Source organism: Strongylocentrotus purpuratus, unplaced genomic scaffold, assembly GCF_000002235.5.
Source record: "Strongylocentrotus purpuratus isolate Spur 01 unplaced genomic scaffold, Spur_5.0 spur5_scaffold_17, whole genome shotgun sequence".
Classification (NCBI taxonomy): domain Eukaryota; kingdom Metazoa; phylum Echinodermata; class Echinoidea; order Camarodonta; family Strongylocentrotidae; genus Strongylocentrotus; species Strongylocentrotus purpuratus.
In genome coordinates, this window is record NW_022145602.1 from 17,900,315 (window position 1) to 17,922,220 (window position 21,906).

Below are 21,906 nucleotides of genomic sequence, written 5' to 3' on the forward strand. Positions count from 1 at the left end.
GGGTTTAGCCTGAACACCAACCAAGAGACTCTGCATATGGAGCTCTTGTTGAACTATATGGAGGTATTAATTACTCCAGAGCTGAACTTCTATGCCCTTTTCAGATCGGGTCTTGGGGATGAGGAATATAACAAGATGACATCATAGTCGAAATTAGTCTTTGATTGGTGAGAAGACTAACGAAGGAGCAAACCTCGACATGGGATATAGTATTCGTCTTGTCCTCGTTCATGACGTAACATTTCAGCATGCGCACAAAGTGTGCGCATTGACACTGTCTTGGAAACGGTTGAGGGTGAAACTATATAATATGGACTGGCCTTGAGGGAGATACCACATAATATTTCCCAAACTAGACTCATATTGCCCCGAGTCAAAGACGAGGGCAATATGAGTCTTGTGAGGGAAATATATGTGGTATCTCCCGAAAGTTGAGCCAGTCAATATTGTTATTATTATCTACCTAAACGCTCCTCTTTTTGCTTTATTCCAATATAAGACCATATTCACCGCGCCGTATTTTGTCATTTTAATTGCGCATCTATCATGCGTACGAGAACCTGCGCACTTTGCGCGCACTCTTTTGTGACGTAATAATCACACCAAATTGGTTACATTGTTTGCAGTGCATCGAACATTTTGTCAATTAAGCAGCTGGATGCACAGTGCTGGTTTGACAAAGTTTGTTCTATGAGATTGTCATGTATGTATTTGCTCTAGATGTCTGATTTAGATAATAATAACAATATTGACTGGCTTAACTTTCGGGAGATACCACATATATTTCCCTCACAAGACCCATATTGCCCTCGTCTTTGACTCGGGGCAATATGAGTCTAGTTTGGGAAATATTATGTGGTATCTCCGTCAAGGCCAGTCCATATTATATAATTATTAACCGTATCAGACATCTGAGCAGGGCAATTTTTAAATGTTATTGCCCTCAAGGTAATTTGCCGGTAAATATGGTTATACAGTAAACCAATAAACAAATATTTTAGCCCGCTTAGAAAGGTCAATAGGATTTTGTTCGTAACTTTGCCGGTCAATATGGTTATACAGTAAACCAATGAACAAATATTTTAGCCCGCTCAGAAAAGTCAATGGGATTTGTGTGTAAATTGCCGGTCAATATGGTTACACAGTAAACCAATGAACAAATATTTTAGCCCGCTCTGAAAAGTCATTGGCAAAATGCGTGTTAAAGTAGTGAGCAATAATATAGAGCCAGTTGTAATTTACATCGCGCATCAGCTACTGTAATTTACATCGCGCATCGTGTATAAGAAAATGCGCACTTTGCGCGAACTGTTTGCAGTGTATCGAAAATCTGTCAAACACTGGATGAACAATGCTGGTTTGACAATGTTTTTGCAACTTCTAATGCTAGGGAACCCTGTGTAGCCTACATAATTTAAGAGTATAAGATAGTAAGCGTTTCTTGTTTGCTCTAATGTCTGATGTGGTTAATAATAGTAATATTGACTGCCTAATTCAGGGCAATACGACTTGTCATATATCACCCTCACCTTCGGTTCGGGCGATATATAATTTGTCGTATTGCCCAGAAGGCAGTCAATATTACTTAATTATTGTGAAGCGCATCTAGAAGGCCTTCGGTCCTGAAAAGCGCTATTACAATAATATAAGAACTAGCTATTATCATAATTATTAGGTGGGCTGTATCTAATACAGACCATCGTATAATTTTGTTAAAATTGCCTTTATTCTTTATTTTTCTTATTTCGACCCACTTTTTTGTGGACAAGATAACATGAAAATGGTTCAACCAAATACCTTGAAATTTGACACACATATGTATAGGCATATAGAAAAATCACAATAACGTTTTCAATCTTGACCTTGACTGATTACGTCATCTAGACGCCATTTTGTGAAAATTAACTCATGATCATATCTTCATAACCCAAAGTCATTTCTCATTCATATTTATCATGATCAAGGTCAATATTCGTCCGGTCAATTTCAGGTCAAAAAACGCGCGCGTGCGCGAACGTCCGCGCGTCAATGCGTGCGCAAAAAAAATTAAATGCTCAAAATCGTCTCAAATTTATTTTGCATACGTTTCAGGTAACACCGTTTTCGCGCGTAACACCATTACAAAACATAGAATCTACATTTTTTTTTCTTTCATGATATGTCTCATATTTTTTCGAACAATTTGATACCATGTTCATCTCTTTATGACCATTTATAACAAGATGAGCTTCCATTCAAGATAAATGTCCGTGCGCGCGAGCTCTTTTAATACATAGCACATATGGGCAAAAACATGCCTATACAAAATCCATTATAGCTCTTTGGAATGCACCGAGAACCTCTTTTTTCATATTTAGATAGAATTTGAGTCGGAGATATGATTTCATGTCTCATTTGGCCATTAAGTGTATCCTGACATCATCATAATGGCCTTGGAACTCAAAATACGAATTTACATATTATGACGTCAGCATATTTATGTAAAATTGATTGTATCTCAGTAAATATTGATCGATTTTCTTCCAAATTTCGATATGTTGTAGCTAAGACAATTCTCTACAAGCTTAGTGACCATTATGATTAATTATGATAATAATAACAGTATAATAATATAATAATAGCCTAATAGTCCACTCCAAATTTTATTAAACCGAAACGGAAATTCTTTTTGCCCAATTGATCGTGAGCCCGGCAGCCACTGAGCAGCGCCAGATCGACGTTGCTCTATCCCTTATTGTTGAACGCCAAACAAGGTAGCAACAACTCCCATTTTTTAACGTCTTTTGGTATGACGCGGCCGGGGTTCGAACCCACGACCTCCCGTTTGTGAGGCGGACGCTCTACTGACTGAGCCAACACTCCGGTATATGAAGACGTCGTCATAGTGAAAATTAAGATTTAAGGGCACATATCTGAAATTTCTTAATTTGCGTGTTTTGCCTAAGGAAGGTGAATTTCGTTCACATCATGAATCTACATGACATTTTTTTTTTTAGCAGTATCTCGCTTATTTTTGCTCTATTTAGTCTCAAATTTTAGTTCACCAGCCCACCTATACTTGTTCCAAACAAGTATTACATGTCTAGTTATTGACAATCTAAGTGTATGATATAGTATTAATGACTGCTTTGAGAGAAATAGTTGTTTTTATACGCTCAAGGGAAGGTTAGAATTGTGCTATTGCCCCAAGGCGTGCCGAGGGGAATAGCCCAATTGTAACCTTCCCGAGAGCGTATAAAAACAACCAACTATTTCTCGAATATTAAAGCAGTCATTAATACTTTTATATGCCGAATACAAATAGACTAAAAAATAAAAAAACTTTTGTCGAAGATGGGATTTGATCTCTTGCGTACAAAAGGTGATGTAACTAAAGTCAGCGCCTTATACCGCTCGGCCATCGCGCTCTGTTAACATACTTTGCAGTTTTCTCTAATATATAGATTAAAATGGATTGAAAACGGCTTCGAGTGGTGGATGCTTCGCGGCTGCTCGATTAAACGGGCCCTTCTTTTACTTTTGCAATGCATATTGGCACGAACTTAGATCAAGATCTATCGGCAGATGTTGTTTTTTTGTTTTTGGAAGTTTATTTTCGTCTTCATGTCAACAATGCAAGATAAAATTGTCGGTAAGATCGATCGAGATTCAATTGTATTGAAATTACCGACCAATTCTTCGCACACGTACGGTATATCCTCGATCGATCGCTCAAACCATTTTTTAACATGTAAACATATGGGGTAACCATGGAGACTGACCTATTTTCCCAATAACCATGGTTATTGTGAAAATAGGTCTGTTTTTACAAGAACAGTTAAAGTTTATGAATGCAATTTCGACCAATCAGATTGCTGGATTACTTAAGTGAGGTATATAATTTCAAATAATTCATGTCATTTTATGTCTTTATATCCACCATTTTACACCATTTAAACTTGGTGTCCACTCAGGGGCGTCTCAAAAGGGGGGTGCGAACCCCCCCCCCCCCCCCACCTGTCAGGATATTGTCGGTAAAATTGCACTGCCGTCAGGAAAAAGAGAAAAGGGGGAGGGAAAAAAAGAGAGGGAAAGGGAAAGAAAAGAAAAAAGAAAAAGAAAAGAAATAAAGGAAGAGAAAGGAAAGAGAAGAAAGAAAAAAAGAAAAAGAGGGAGGAAAGGAAAAAAAGGAAAAGAAAGAAAAGAAAGAAAAAGAAAAAAAGAAGACAAAAGAGAAAAGGGAAACAAAAGAAACGGGGGAGGAAAGAGAGGAGAGAGAGGGGAGGTAAGGGTCTGAGAGGAGTGGGATTAAAAGAGAGAGGGGGGTTGTTGGTTGGAGTCGTCTCGTCGGGGGAGCAAGAAAGACACGTCGGGTCAGCTGTGTCGGTATTCTTGCTCGATCCTCGTGTACTATACAGTGCGTCCCAGAAAAAACGAAACCGAGAAGTATCGATGTTCTATCATAACTTTATCACAACCATAATTAATGAATGATACATATTTGGAAAGCTTAGAGTCTCCTCTTTCAGTTGATGCTACTCACGTGATGCATATTTTACGCATGAGTGATTAAAAGCAATTTGAAGGAAGGAAACCAAAAAGTAATTTGGCGGGCGGTATCTGAATTTCAAAGAAAAATTCATATTTCTAGAAAGTTCATTTTCTGCTCTTTCATATGATACCTCAATCAAGAAAAAAATGAGCCAGGAATAACAAAGTTCTGTTTGTTTAAAGTAGCCCTTACATTTTCATAATTTTAACAAACGAATTCGTTTTCACTGGGTGTCTGCCGTAGCAAAAAGCAGATTTGACAAAAGACTTAACTCCGTTTCGTTTATTGATACGGCAGGCAGCCAGTGAAAACGAATTCGTTTAATAAAATTATGGAAATGCAAGCACTACTTTAAACAAACAGAACTTTGTCATTCCTCGCTCATTTTTCCTGATTGAGGTGTCATATGAAAGGGCAGAAACTCAACTTTCTAGAAATGTGAATTTTTCTTTGAAATTCAGATACCGCCCGCCAAATGTCTTTTTGGTTTCCTTCCTTCAAACTGCTTTTAATCACTCATGCGTGAAATATGCATTATCTGAGTAGCATCACATGAAAGAGGAGACTCTAAGCTTTCCAAATATGTATCATTCATTAATTATAGTTGTGATAAAGTTATGATAGAACATCGATACTTCTCGGTTTCGTTTTTTCTGGGACGCACTGTATAAATGCAGAAGTTTGAAGTCGGTGAGATGTATATTGTCGGTCGGCCGACAAGTTATTTTCTTTCTTTTATCCGCTGTGACGACTTCGAGAGTGACTACAACTACAATACTTGTATTCTCTCGAAGTTTCACTTTCCTATAATATCAGCTAAAGAAATCAGAGGTAAAAAAATTCGAGGAAACTAAATTCAAACAAGGATTAAGAGTCAACAACGGTATGACGAATCGTCTGCCTTTCTCTATATTTTGATGAAACGCCCCAAAATCTTCATTTATACGGGTCGAGAACGGTTCAACGAATCAGCTTCTTAAGGAAACGTCTAAGCTTCCGCGATTCGCGTGGGAGGGGGGAACTGAATTCAGATAAAGATTAAGAGTCGAGAACACTGAGTACACCGAATCGTCTGCTTTTTCTCATAATTTAATGAAACGTCAAAGCTCCCGCGCTTCGCGAAACTGAATTCAGATAAGGATTAAAAGTCGAGAACGGTACAACGAATCGTCTGCTTTCTCCAATAATTTAAGGAATCGTCAAAGCTTTCGCGCTTCGCGCGACAGGGGGAAACTGAATTCAGACAAATAGGGCTTAATAAGAGTCTAAAAGAGTCTAAAACAGTACAACGAATCGTCTGCTTTCTTTAATAATTTAAGGAACCGTCAAACCTTCCGCGCTTCGCGCGAGAGGGGGAAACTGAATTCAGATAAATAGGGCTCAATAAGAGTCGAATCACCCAAGCAGATTTGGTGTATATTTAAATTCATGTTGTTCTATCGGCATGGCATGTGTGTGTTTAATTAGGGGGGGGGGCTGAACGCGATCGGACCGAAATGGCATAGGCCCTTCAGCATAATTACAGAGGCGATTTGTGATATAGGATTTCCCGTCCAAATTCGCGAGTTTGTCATTCGAATTAATTTACTTTGCATTTGAGTTAGCGCAGATCGGCATTGCCAGCCAATTATCATTCAATTCTCCCATTATTTTATTTAAATTTGGATTTTGGTCGAAGTGTTTTACAGTAATTACTAGGTAAGCGGACATTTTTTTTTTTTTTTTTGAGGTCCAAAAAAAAAATCGCAACGACTCAGCCAGCCGAAAAGTCGCTCAGTGGGGGGGGGGGGGGGGGGGGGGGGGGGGGGGGGGGGGGGGGGGGGGGGGGGGGGGGGGGGGGGGGGGGGGGGGGGGGGGGGGGGGGGGGGGGGGGGGGGGGGGGGGGGGGGGGGGGGGGGGGGTAAGCGCACCCTTTTTTTTTTTTGTCTCGAAATTTCAAAATTTGACATTTTTCTTCGTTGGGGGGGGGGGGGTAAGGTCACCTTTTTTAGGTTAGCCGTGGGTATAATTTTTTTTTTTTTTTTTAATAATAAAAAAACAAAAAAAAACAAAAAAAAAACAAAGGGGGGGGGTTTAGGTTTTTTTAGGGGGGTTAACACACATACAAATACCAAAGGGGAGGGTTTAAACCCCCAAAACCACCCCCCTGCGTACGCCCCTGCCTGACAGCAATGCAAGGCGTCGAATTTGAACGCAAGACAAATTAATTTTAAAGACAAATTCGCGAATTTGGTCGGGAAATCCTTCTAAAAATCGAGCTATACTAGGGCGGGAAATAAATAATGGTGATGAGGTTCTTTTCACTTCACCACACTGTTGGATAAAAGTAGAGAGTGAACACAAAAGAAACTTCAATTTTAAAAGAGAAAACATATACTTTGTCGATCACAAGTGTGTGATTTTAAAAGGAGAGAACAAAAATCAACCTGTTAAGGGTGTGTTTGTGTTATTAATCCTAGTTTTTAGAAAAACGAAAAATAACAGAAAGTAGGCTTTTAAATCAATTAAGACACGGGTGTTATTTATTTTCCGGGGAGCATATATGTTAGGGCCGTGGAAATCCGTGGAAATCTCGGACAAAATTCATAACAGTCTGAAAACTATTCAGTTTATCTTTACTATTTAACATGATGACAAAGGAAGATGATCAATATAAAAGAAAGAGAAGGGAGAGAGAGAAAGATAACTGACACTGTATCAAATAATGATATTAATGGAGATCAAATGACAGAGAGGGGAGAAGTCTGGAAGCCTAGTCTGCATGAATAGACTTTGTTTTGCATTTTTAGAAAGCCGCGTGCAAACTTTGAAATTCCTGTATCTAGTAAAGATCAATTTTTAGTTGTTATTTTATTTGACAACCATTCAAATATGAAATGTTTTTTCATTAATTCGATAAGCAATTGTAAGGTGTGTGTGTTTGTTTGGTTTGGGTAAAATAAGAGTATGTTTCTGCAGACTATGTACACTTGACATTCTCGGAAAACCTCCAAAACACGTTATCTATCGTCATATAACTTTTTTACTACGTAGGCACGCACTGCAAAGTATTAAAGTGTTTGATCGCTATTGTCTAGCTTGCCAGATTCTATTGTTCAGGTACGGATTAAGGCTGCATAACTGGAATCACCCAAGTCTGTATTCAGCAGAGTGGGTGTATATTTAAATTCATGTTGTTCTATCGGCGTGGCATGTGTGTGTTCGAATAAGGGGGGGGGGGGTGAACGCGATCGGACCAAAATGGCAAAGGCTCTTCGCGATTTCCCGGCCAGATTCGCGAGTTTGTCACTCGAATGAATTTACTTTGCATTTGAGTTAGCCAGGGGCGTAAATCCCGGGGGGGGGGCTGCACCCCCCCCCTGGCTTGAAGTAGGGGGTGGCCTGTACAAACATCCCCCCCCCCCTGATATTACCAAAAAAAAGAGAGGAAAAAAAAGAAGAAGAAGAAGAAAAAAAAATGTGATTGTTTCAATTTCAGCATAATGCATGAGAAATGAGTTATTTTTTGTATGTATGTTTAACTGTATAGCCTACACGTATACAATATGTCACGATCATTAAGAGTAGTTGCGCGACGTGCGCGAACAAGCACTTCATAAACTTAAAGTAAAGTACGCCAGCGCGCGAGCGCTTAAAAAGTGCAATCATGGACAGTAGATGCCCAGCTCCCCCCCCCCCCACCCCCCCCCCCCTATCTCAGGACTGCCAACATTTCATAATCCCCCTTGCGCCGGCTTTTTGCTGGCTTTTCCTGCCTTGGAGACCCCCCCCCCCCCCCCCACAATCCGGAACACTGCTAAATGTACCACCCCCCCTCCCAATTTCAGGTGAGCTCTAGTCGATCGAGGGGGACTGGGGGCCTTAATAAGAGTCGAAAACGGTGCAACGAATCGTCTTCTTCTATAATAATTAAATCAAACGTCTAAGCTTTTCGTGGTTCGCGCGGGAAGAGGGAAACTGAATTCAGACAAGTATTAAGAGTCGAAAACGGTACAACGAATCGCCTGCTTTCTAGAAACGTCAAAGCTTCCGCGCTTCACGCGGGAGGGGGAAACTATTTCAGATAAATAGGGCTTAATAAGAGTCGAAAACGGTGCAAAGAATCGTCTTCTTTCTATAATAATTAAATCAAACGTCTAAGCTTTTCGCGCTTCGCGCGGGAAGGGGGAAACTGAATTCAGACGAGAAGTAAGAGTCGCGAACAGTACACCCAATCGTCTGCTTTCTCTAATAATTTAAGGAAACGTCAAGGCTTCCACGCTTCGCGCGAGAGGGGGAAACTGAATTCAGATAAATAGGGCTTATTCAGAGTCGAAAACGGTACAACGAATCGTCTGCTTTCTCTAATAATTTAATGAAACGTCATAACTTCCGCGCTTTGCGCGGGAGGGGTAAACCGAATTCAGACAAAGATTAAGAGTCGAGCACGGTTTAACAAATCGTCTACTTTCTCTAATAATTTAATGAAATGTCAAAGCTTCCGCGCTTCGCGCGGGAGAGAGAGAGGGAGAAACTGAATTCATACAAGGATTAAGAGTCGAGCACGGTTCAACGAATTGTCTACTTTCTCTAATAATTCAATGAAACGCCAAAACTTCCGCGCGGGAGGGGGGGGGGGGGGGGACTGAATTCAGACAAGGATTAACAGTCGAGAACGGTACAGCAAATCGTCTTCTTTTTATAATAATTTGATGAAACGCCAAAGCTCTCGCGCTTCGCGCGGGAGAGGGGGCGGGGGAAATTCATTCAGACAAGGGTTAACAGTCGAGAACGGTACAATAAATCGTCTTATTTTCCTAATAATTTAAGGAAACGTCTAAGGTTTCGCGCTTCGCGCGCTCTTTGAGTGATTCGCCTGCTCACTACCGCCCCTCCCTTAAATGAGATCCTAGCTCCGCGCCTGCATTAAAATATATAGCTATGATGCTGACTAAGTTGACGAAATAACTGGAGGCTAGTTTTGTCGGTAATCGTTGGCCCACCCCCCCCCCCCCACTAAAAAAGGTGTAGTGACGCCCCTGACCCTTATACATCATTTTCTAAGTGATGGGATTCAAAATAAAGAGTGTGGGTGTGTGTGTGTGTGTGTGGGTGTGTTGTGTGTTTGTGCGTGCGCGATCGCGCGCGCTTGCGTAAATTAGTGTGGGCGTGTGCTCGTGCTACACTGTTAGAAAAAAATTAAACAAGTTGTTTAAAACCCCGAGTTAACCGGTGAATCGCTCAACTGTTGTTTAAAAATTAAACAAATTAAGGTTGTTTACATTTTGAACACTTAGTTGTTTAAAAATTAGGAAACCTTTTAAACAACAGTTGTTTAGTAATAAAATTGCACAACTCGGTTGTTTAAAGCAAGTTGTGTAAATGTTAAACAATAATGTTTAAATTATTAAGCAACTGTTGTTTATTCAATATTACTGCACAACTGGGTTGTTTAAAAGGAGTTGCTTAAATTTTAAACAGAACTGTTTAATGGTTATTATCTGGTTGTTTGAATTTGTTAAATGACCTACTGGAACCACTCCTGCAATAATCACAACGATTTATACACTGTAACATGCAGAGCTTGTTGCCAATTTACTTCAACATTTGTTCATCATATTCATGGCAGTGACAGACAACATTATTATTTGTCTCTATAACTTCACCTAAACCCCATCGGCGAAGCCGAGAAGAACCAAGTCGTCGCCTTGCCCTTGTTCCGCCATTTGCGTCTGCACTTGCACTGCACACTAGCACTGCATGCTTGCATGCATGTTTTATGTACGTACTCTGTGCATATCGCATGTGTGTGCGCAAATTGCAATCGCATATCGAGAAAATATCAACGACGTCCCCGAGACTTTTTAAACAACTCTGTTTAATTAAATATTTTTGTCTTTTAATACATAGTTGTTTAAGTCAATCGAGCACTGATTTTTCGATTTTGAACAACGTTGTTTACTTGTTTAAACAACATTCTTTTAAACAGTGATATTTTAAACACCGTTTTAACAGTGTAGTATGTGATGGCTATCGCCGATCATCCCCCCCCCCCCCCCCCCCCACTCCTCGGTACGGATTTAAGCCCCTGGGGTTAGCGCAGATCGGCTTTGCCATGCCAATTATCATTCAATTCTCCCGTTATTGTATTTAATTTAGGATTTTGGACGAAGGGTTTTATAGATTTATTATTCTTATTATTTAAAATACGATTAAGTCTAATAAATCTTTTTTTAAGCAAACTGAAAAGGAAGGTAGCTTTTATGGATATATTGAAAGTTTGACTTATCTAGGGAGAAGGAGGATAATCATCAAACAAAATAAAAACATGATGACGCTCTGTTCATTTTTCCTCGCTGTTTGATAATTTTAGTTTTGTTGAGCGAATACATAAGAAATGTTGCACTAAATGAGAAAACAGGAAATGTGGCGAGATATCAGGCGCCGAGTGGTTGCTATAGACTACGTTAATTAATAGTACATGTACTGAATTCTCATGCCACAATCATAGGTTACATGGATGTAGGAGGGGGAGGGAGGAGAAGAGTTAAGGGGCGAGGCCACCCCCATTAACAAGAAAACACCTGGCTTCTTGAAAAGGAAAGAGAAAAAAAGCGAATGAAAATTTAACAACGATATATCTCAGGCTCGAGGCCCGTGTTAAAGAAGCGATAGAAATGTTAGGGTGTTTGGAAAACGAAGACCGAAGAACGAAGACCGGGGACCATGTGCGCGCACGTACGTGCGTCAATGAGATGATCCCCAGTCTTCGATCTTCGTTTTCCAAAATAACCCAGGGTGTTTTGGAAAACGAAGACCGAAGACCGGGGACCCATGTATTATGTGTGTTCGGCGTTGATAATAATTACAATACTACTTAAACACTGTCAGAATGTAAAAAACTATTATGACAAAAACAACAACAACAATAATAATTATAATAATAGTATAATAATAATAATAATAATAATAATAACAACACTAATGATAATACATGTATAAAAGACGATGATAATAATGATGATTAAAATGATAACATTAATAATAAGCATAACAACTTATGCAAAGGAAAACCAACAAAAAATAGCCTTTATAGACAGGAGGCTGCTACAGACAGGTTCTTCACACCTAATCTATATCCATGGGAACCAATTTGTAGTGGCCACTGATAGGAAGGTGTCTACTAAAGAGAGATGGCCGCTAATTAAGACAGATTTGGCTGTATTTTCATCATTACTAATCGCATAATTATGTGCGCCCGGCCAAATCGTGGAGAGAGAGGAAGAGACGATCCCCGGTCTTCAATCTTCGTTTTCCAAAATACCCCAGGGTGTTTTGGAGAACGAAGACTGAAGACCGGGGACCCATGTATTATGTGTGTTCAGCGTTGATAATAATAACAATAATAATAATAATGATAATAATCATACTGATGATGATAAAAGATGATGATAATAATGATGATAAAAATAATAACATTAATAATAAGCATAACAACTTTTGCAAACGAAATCCAAATACAGTGAAAAAGTGTCTATAATGGCTTCCCAGGGGAAACCCCCAAAATGGCCTTTATAGACAGGTGGCTGCTGCAGACTGGTTCTTAAACACCTAATCTATATCCATGGGAACCAATTTTTAGTGGCCACTGATAGGAAGGTGTCTACTAAAGAGAGATGGCCGCTAATTAAGACAGAGATGACTGTATTTTCATCATTAATAATCGCATATAATGTATGTGCGCCCGGCCAAATCGAGGAGAGAGAGGAAGAGACGATCCCGGTCTTCGATCTTCGTTTTCCAAAATACCCCAGGGTGTTTTGGAAAACGAAGACCGAAGACCGGGTACCCATGTACTTTACGTGTTCGGCGTTAATAATAATTACAATACTACTGAAATACTGTCAGAAAGATGAAAACGATGATGACACAAACAACAACAACAATGATAATTATAATAATAGTATAATAATAATAATAATAATAGTAATGATAACACATAATAATAATGATAAAAGATGATGATAAAAATGATGATAAATATGATAACATTAATAATAAGCATAACAACTTTTGCAAATTATTTCTTGTTGATCAGAGAAAGAACAACCGACCTGAGTTATTATCTTGTTTATATACAGTGTTGTTGTGTGTCTAATTAAGCAGTCATAACAAAGCAATAAAAGAGTTCATTATTACATTTTACAAGGCAAGTGATTGATTTTACTTATTGCTGGTTGTGTGCAGTCATGTGTGAAGAGAGGAAGGATGTGATCACATTGGAACGAAATGCACAATACAAGTAATTTTTTTAACATTCTTGACACAGTAGTGATAACTGAAGTTATATTAGAATGATTAAACAAGAACTATTAATATCTTAAACTGATTAAGAAAGTGGGTCTGGAAGTATACGATTATAGGTAGTTGGAATATGGAAATCCAGTGGGAGGGGGTCTCACATATTAAGACATACGGGGGTGTGCCGCTCTATTGGACCCATTTTAAACCAAAAAAATCCCTAAGCATGGGTCTGTTTTTTTCTTCAAAATTTCAAAAATGTTGGGGTGGTTGCATGTTCGGGTGGTAGCAACCACCCGAAAATTGTGAAAAATGGGCCTTTATTTCGAGTAAAATTCCCCCAAATGACCCTCAGAAATGGGTAGGGTTTCGAGGCTTGAGCGGCACACCCCCTTCCAAGCCAAATCTGAGACCCCGACTCCGGGCTGGAAATACATGATAAAGGCAAATGCAACCTTTGTTGTAAGATCCCCGGTCTTCGGTCTTCGTTTTCCAAAACACCCTGGGGTATTTTGGAAAACGAAGATCGAAGACCGGGGATCGTCTCTTCCTCTCTCCTCGATTTGGCCTGGTGCACATATGCGATTATTAATGATGAAAATACAGTCATACCTGTCTTAGCTCTCTTAGACCTACATGTATCTATAGTGGCCACTAAAAATTGGTTCCCATGGATATAAATTAGGTGTTTAAGAACCTGTCTGTAGCAGCCACCTGTCTATCAAAGTCATTTTAGTTCACGTTTTTTCTTGGCTAGCCATTGTTGAAATTTTTTACTGTCATTTCCATTGCATAAGTTCTTATGCTTATTATTAATATTGTTATCATTATTATTATCATTATTATCATAACCATTATTATATTATCATTATTATTATTATTATTATTATTATTATTATTGTTATTATTAGGCCTATTATTACTATTATTATTATTATCAGTGTTGTTGTTTTGTCATCATCGTTTTCATCATTCTGACAGTTTTCCAGTATTATTGTAATTATTATTAACGCCGAACACGCATAGTACATGGGTCCCCGGTCTTCGGTCTTCGTTTTCCAAAACACCCTGGGGTATTTTGGAAAACGAAGATCGAAGACCGGGGATCGTTACTTCTCCTCTCTTCTTGATCTGGCCGCAGCCAGGTTTGCTATTTCATCTAATGGCTAAGTTTGGGAGGTTAACCTATATATTAGTAGGTTAGGAACAATAACTATAGAAGTGTGTTTGTGTTTAGATTATGTGACTTTGTTTGTTTGCATACGAATATTCAATTATGTTTTATAGTTCTTATTACTTTTTATTAATAGGCAGTCCGTGTCACGAGGTTAACCATCACAGGTCTCCTCCTGTTTTACAGACTCATCTCATCTCTATTTTTGGTACCCTACTATTTACAAAAGTAACAAGGGCCACCTGTCTGTAAAGGCCATTTTTTGTTTCCCCTGGGTAGCCATTATATACACTTTTTCTCTGTAGTTTTTTCTTTGCATAGGCCTATTATGCTTATTATTAATGTTATTATTTTTATCATTATTATCATCATCTTTTATCATTATTAGTATGTATTATCATTACTATTATTATTATTATTATTATTATTATTATTATTATTATTATTATTATATTATAATTATTATTATTATCATTGTTGTTTTGTTTTTTTCATCATCGTTTTTATCATTCTGACAGTGTTTCAGTAGTATTGTAATTATTATTAACGCCGAACACAAATAATACATGGGTCCCCGGTCTTCTGTCTTCGTTTTCCAAAACACCCTGGGGTATTTTGGAAAGCGAAGATCGAAGACCGGGTATCGTCTCTTCCTATCTCTCTCTCTCTCTCTCTCTCCTCACGTGGGTGCACTCCACGTACAAGTGCATGGGATCGTCTCTTGCTATCTCTCTCTCTCTCTCTCTCTTTCTCTCTCTCACGTGGGTGCACTACACGTACAAGTGCATGCACGCATAGTACATGGGTCCCCGGTCTTCTGTCTTCGTTTTCCAAAACACCCTGGGTTATTTTGGAAAACGAAGATCGAAGACCGGGGATCATCTCCTTGACGCACGTACGTGCGCGCACATGGTCCCCAGTCTTCGTTCTTCGGTCTTCGTTTTCCAAACACCCAGAAATGTTAATGTTAAAAACGGTTAGCAACAATTTTCCATAACCAGAATGAGGAAGCTCAGATGGTGTATAATTGAATGAAAATGAATGAATGTGAAAATAACAATAATATTAATAAAAAGGAAAATAGAAATGCTCCCTCGCTTGTCTTTCTTTCAAAAACACACAAAACGGGATGCCAGGAAGTATTTATATTCGTAAGCAAAGAGCTAGGGGGGGGGGTATATAAAATGCTTGCCCGGTCGTCGCGAATATAGATACGCCAAGCGAGAGACAGTATTGCTGAAAAGAAAACATGGGCCTAATTTAATGCTCTAACATTTAACAGATTCCAGCCATTCGTATGGATATAATATTTCAATGAATCATGATATGGGTCTGATATGGGTTTAACCCCCCAAACACCCCCCTTGTGTACGCGCCTGACTGTGTGCACTTAAATTGATGGTCAAATACATTTCTCGTTTATTATACACTTTTTATACTAGCTCATTCTTTCTCTTTCAAGATTTGTTCATGTGTATTTCATCATATTTTATCTTCTTGCATTTATACACATATACCTAGATTTATCTGATATTCAACAGCATGTAAGTTTGATTGTTAAGACAGAAAAAATGACTTGCCTCTACGCACTTGATGGTCTCAATATGTTTGTCAATTTGTATGTAAGGAAGTTGTTTGTTTTGTGTTTCATCATAAATTTATCATAATATATTATGGTGAAAGGGTACAATTTTGTGACTGGGGTAGGGACTAGAGTCACAAAATTTGAGCATGTAAACGTGTGTTGAATTTCTTCCTCGTGACATTCCTAACTTGAATAAACACATTTCGATTACGAATGACAGGTGTAAATTTAAATGACAGAAGCGACGCCTCGACAAGTGATAATTAGTTTGAATGCCATGTTGAGCAGTTTCTAAATTAAATGACAAATCTATAAAACCCTTCGACTAAAATCCCAATTTAAATAAAATAACGATAATTGAATGATAATTGGCATGGCAAATGCCGATCTGCGCTAACTCAAATGCAAAGTAAATTTATTCGAATGACAAACTCGCGAATCTGGCCGGGAAATCCTATATCACAAATCGCCTCTGTAATTATGCTGAAGGGCCTTTGTCATATTGGTCCGATCGCGTTGAATAACTTATTGAATAACTTATGCAATAATTTATTGCATTTTACCCCGGTTTCCAACATAAAAAAAATCCCCTTTACGGCCATGCATTATGGCTCAAGGCATGGACACACAGAAGATTTTTTTATGTTGGGAACCGGGGTAAAATGCAATAATTTATTGAAAATTTATTACATTTTCTGTTTTTTTTTAATTTGTGGAAACTGCCCCCTACCCTAGCCCCCGCTGCGTACAGTCATGGTTCGGTGACAAAGCAATGGCCTCGTAACTGTGAGGCCCCAGGATCAAAACCGTGTCGATATGCTATATTAGTGCCCTTTTGTGGGGCATTAATCCTCATTACTGTCATTTATGACTTAAGGGCATAATGTCCCCTAGTTGATAAGCATATAATAGTAGCATACACATGCTTTAGCAGTCACGCAAAACACACATTGGCAAATTATTATTCAATAAAATCTGAGAATGTATACTATTATCTAGATCTATTATTTTTAAATTATTTTTAAAATAATTCCATAAATTGGGATAAAAAAAATATATTCCACCTTTAGGCCAAAAAAAAAAATTGTTTGGTTGTCCTTGATTGCTTTTCTGGAGTAGGGGCGGGCGGGCGGATTAATTTTTTTTTTTTTTTTTTTTTTTTTTTTTTTAAACTTCAGTTTTGTGTGTCTTTTTTAATTTTTTTTTTATGTCCCCATTTTTTTTTTTTCAATAAAAAAAAAATCATTGGGATTGTCAAGCATTTAAACAAACAAAGTCTTTAAAACACTTTAATATGGTAAAAGACTAGTTTCATGTACAATGAATATCAAGACCAACACACAAAGTATTTTGGGCTTTGAAATACAGCACCTTTTAAATTTCCATTGTACTACTTAAGCTACTTGCGCCCTCTATGTAGCAAACAATGCCTGATCGGTGACCATTGGTCCCCCATGATCCTCTTTATCTTCAACTGAGAGCTGATTTGATGAGATAACCACCTGTCCAGTGACCTTGCAGGGTGGTCTAATCCCTCCTGTAAACTAGTACAGATGGGCTTTAAAATGAGTTTAAGAATGCTCAGAACCTGATTTGAATGAACGGCATTTTGACATAGAAAAATACAAATGGCAAGTTTAATAAATACCTAATTGCGTACTGAATGGACAAAACTGGCAACGGGATCCTTGCAAATGCATAAAATGGTATGTTTGGCATTTAAGATTGCTCCCCCCCCCCCCAAAAAAAAAAAAAATAAATAAATAAATAAATAAATAAATTTAAAAAAAAACAAAAAAAAACCAAATAATTTTTTTTTTGGGCCTTATGAGCGACAGTGTAAATACAATCATACCAAAAAATCAAATGCATAAAAAGTATGAATAAGTGAATAATACATACATATAATACACGTTACAAACTTACACTTATCCTCTTAAATTGTCGAAAGTCTAGGAGAGCAGCGCCTTGTAACCTTTGGAAAAGGCGCTATATAAATCCAATTATTATTATTATTATTTACAAGAAAATAAAGATAAAGGGAAAATACAAAAAGAAAGAAATAAAGAAGAGTATAGAATGAGGGGATTGAGGAGAATGTAGCCCCGGGGTAAGTAACTTAAAAACTCCCCCCCCCCCCCCCCCCACCCCACCACCCACCACCACCACCACCACCTCCAGGGCCTCACTCTCCTTCAAACAAGTACGAAGAGACAGAGAGACTAGGAGAGAAATGGAAAGAAGAAGGGACAAAAGGAAAAGAAAGTAACAGAAAGAAAAGGAGAGAGAGGGAGAGAAGGAGATGCGTTAGAGGAAGATAAGAGAGAATTAGGAGAGAAAGGAAAGAGGGAGAAAGTACATGGCATATAGAAAAAAAGGTTAAACAAGTTATTGGGAGGGCAGCTGCACTGCTGTTGCTCGGAGGAAAAGTACACAAGTAATAACTAAAAAACAGCTCCTATTATGAACGTATTGAGATGCATGGAAATGTCGGCGGGCAAATTACTAATTATATTTCATTCACCCGTTACGAATAATTGTAGTCAGACTCAGAATTAGTATTGCATATTACGTGTTAGGTAGCTAGGACAATTGGACAAACCATAACGTTTGTCCTAACAAGCAACGATCAATGTATGCAATTAAAAATGTGAATAACATTATTTGTAACGATCGAGGCACTTAACAAAGATATGTGCATTAAATTTGATTCAATTATTAAAAATGATCTAACGTGCTCAAATAGTAGTCATTTTCTCGCCTATGATGTGCAGATGACTAGCACAAGGGACCGTTTCCTTTGCAATGTCGTTTCCTTTGACAAAATAATTCTTACTTATAGCGCAGCAACGGATTACGTAATACTTACATTTCTAATTAGTCATTATTCTTCCGATAGAATGTAAATGTTTTTCGCTATGTGGATAACGTAAACATACTGCTCTTGGACGGTCAATATACATTGGTCCCGTTATATTTAAAGGTAAAGATCAGTTTTGGCAACGCCCCCCTCTCAAAAAATGAAATGGAAGCTCTTATTACCAATCATGTGAAAGAATATGTTTTGACTTAGACGTGATGATATAAATTTTGCCGAGAAACCGCCTACTAATTGATATATTTGGTAAATTATTATATCTATTTAGACCTGATAGATATCGCGCACGTGTCGCGTAGTCCCATATACATCTTTCTGTGTACAGTGCTTGTAAATTTACCAAGACTGGGCCAAATTTCTTACCATTTTGATGATTCCAGAACCTTGCAGTACACATCAATCCTTATATGCTAGATGATCAACCTTTTCTGATCGATTCCTCAACGTTTCTTTCACAATGCAATCGCATGACCATAACTGGTCTTTATCTTTAATGCTGCCCTGGTTATTACTGTCGTGTTTGGGATCGGTGTCGTAAGTTATTGGTATATATTGAGAGGTACATGAAATAAAGAGATGCTGAGACTTTGCTTGAAGTGTAATATGCAAGAGTATAATTTATTATAACTCTAAAACGATGAGTCGCATAGTCCAGATTCACAAGTATATTTACAAGATATAGAGCAGACAAAGTATAGGTACTAGCTTGGTGATGGTCTGAACTCTTCTCCTCTCAGAAAGCCAAAACATGTAATCTTTATACAGGAGGATACAAGTAATATCAGCGTAGGTTATGTCAAAGGGACAAAGACAAGTTCCCTCTCAAAGTCATTTAGCTAACACATGTATACCACCGGGGCTGTTCTGGGAAAGGGTCTTATCAAACAAAGGGGGCTTTGGTTATTGGGAGAAAGACAGGAAGTCTTTTGTTTGGGAGGTTTGGGGGCTCTTATCGAGTGTATACAATTTGGGGTTTATTTGGCTGGAATAAGTTATTAAACAAATGTCTTGGAAGGAGGTCTGGTATATCGCAGGGTGGGTCTTATCTGTATTGGGGCATACTGAGTGATATTACATATTATTACTGAGGGGGTGTAGACTTGTACTACCATTACATGACATCCCCTTTCTTTGGAAAATGAGGCTCCTCTCCCTCTCTTCAAAACCAGTAGAGGAAGAAAAAGGGGGACATCTTAAAATTATACACATATTAATTAATTAATGACAGGTGAAAACTGATAAGCGAAACATGTGATCATTGTTCCATCCTCTCCTACTCTCCCTCTCTCTCAAACACATAAATGTACAACATAGTAAATATTTAATATCGAAACCTATTCATATTATGGCTATCATAACAAAGGTAAAATAGCTACATACTAATAATCCTAAACTATTAAACAAGCATAGCATATAGCAAAACTTATTTGTGATTCAATACTGAATCCATCCTTACATGCTAGTGCAGACTTATGCACAATAAGCAACTGTAGCATTATAAAATTGTGCAGACTTATGCACATAAAACAAAGCTTTCAACTTTCAAATTATAAATTGTGCAGACTTATGCACATGAATATAAACAAGAAAAATATATAATCAAGTTAAATAACCATTATAAAGTTATTAAAGCCAAAACGTTCTCAAAATATAAACGTGTGTCACTTATCAAATGACTCGATCCTTAAAGGAATATACGAGTCTAACCAAATAATAAATCGTCATCACAGTATGCACACTGTGGTTTAGAAATATACGAACAAATCTGTCGATGCAAATCTAACATCCTAACAACATGATTATAAATGAGAACGTAAACGGGTGCGCTCTAGGCATTGAAAGCACTTCTGTGTTTAAACAGACAATTTATGTACTTCGTATGAAGCATCAACACAGAATTCAAGTGACTAACATTCCTAACCCATTATAGAGTTCTTTCCATAATCATAACACAACTTAAAGAATAAAAAAATGATGAACAAGTAATTTCAAACTTGTTGAAATATCATATAACAAGTGTACATTCAATCCTTGTAAAACCATCAAAATGATGAACTATGATACGTTATATAACTTCTTTCTTGAACGAGCTAGTGCGTTCAACTTGTTTAAATTTCAACAAGAATTTAACAGTCATTAACAATTGTCATACTAATCTTAAAGCTACAGTCCCATATACGTCCCGGACCGTCCCGGACCATCCCGGACCCCATCCGGGGTGATCCGGGATTCGGTCCGTGTTGACACCGTGTTGGCACCGGGGTGGTCCTGGATGGTCCTGGATGGTCCTGGATGGTCCTGGATGGTCCGGGATGGTCCTGGATGGTCCTGGGCGGTCCGGGAGTCGACCCCGGATGTTTTTGACGGTCAAAAACTGCCGGGGTGGTCCGGGACGGTCCGGGACAATAGTTTGATCCGGGGTGATCCGTGTAGCCACCGTGCTGGGTCCGGGGTCATCCGTAGTGGCGCCGGGGCGGTCCGTGTTGATCCGTGGCAGTCCGGGAGTGAGTTATTGACCGCCCAGGACCATCCAGGACCATCCAGGACCATCCAGGACCACCCCGGTGCCAACACGGTGTCAACACGGACCGAATCCCGGATCACCCCGGATGGGGTCCAGGATGGTCCGGGACGGTCCGGGACGTATATGGGACTGTAGCTTTAAAGCATCACACTTTTTTGAACAAAACATCCCGGACCATCCCAGACCATGGTCCGGGATGGTCCGGAGTGGTCCGTGCTCGTCCGTGCTGGTCCGGCTTTATATGGGACTGGGGCTTAACTACAAAGTGCCTGTAGACTTATACAGGAAAACTTTGATTCACATTTACAGTGATTTGTATAAACTATGATGCTTCAAGACTTATAAAAGCATACAAAACAATATATTTCCTAGGGCATACACATGATATAGAGGTAAATGTCTACAAATATAAAGACTTATAAAATCTTCCTGGGCTGCCTGTAATCTGTATTCTTCTGTTTGTCAGTATGTCATTAATTAAGCTTTCTGTGCCTTTATACAAATTGACATTCCACCAAAAACGCACTTGCTTGGTGGTGTTATTACCAGTGTCAAATGACGTCAATATTTGTAGATTTCCAGCTTTGAAACGGCCTTTATGAAGGGTCATGTTCTGGTCATTGGGGGCAGTCATAAGTAGGTCAAATTGTCTTTCTAGGTCTGTTTGTGTTAAGGGTCTGGGGGCAGCTATCCCATTGTTGTCTGTCAGTGCATGCAAATAGTCTGAATCTTGGATCGGGTCTGATAGTTGGGAACACATAACCTGCTCAACATCAATCTCAGGGAGTTTCTCATCATTTTCATTGATGAAGTTTACTGATGGTTTTTCAGTGTTTTGTCTCCCCTGCTCTGTGTTTTTCCCTAGAGCCTCTTTGAGCTTCTGTATGTGCGTTATGTGTTTCCTATCATCGGACGCTTTCATGAAGCACGGCTT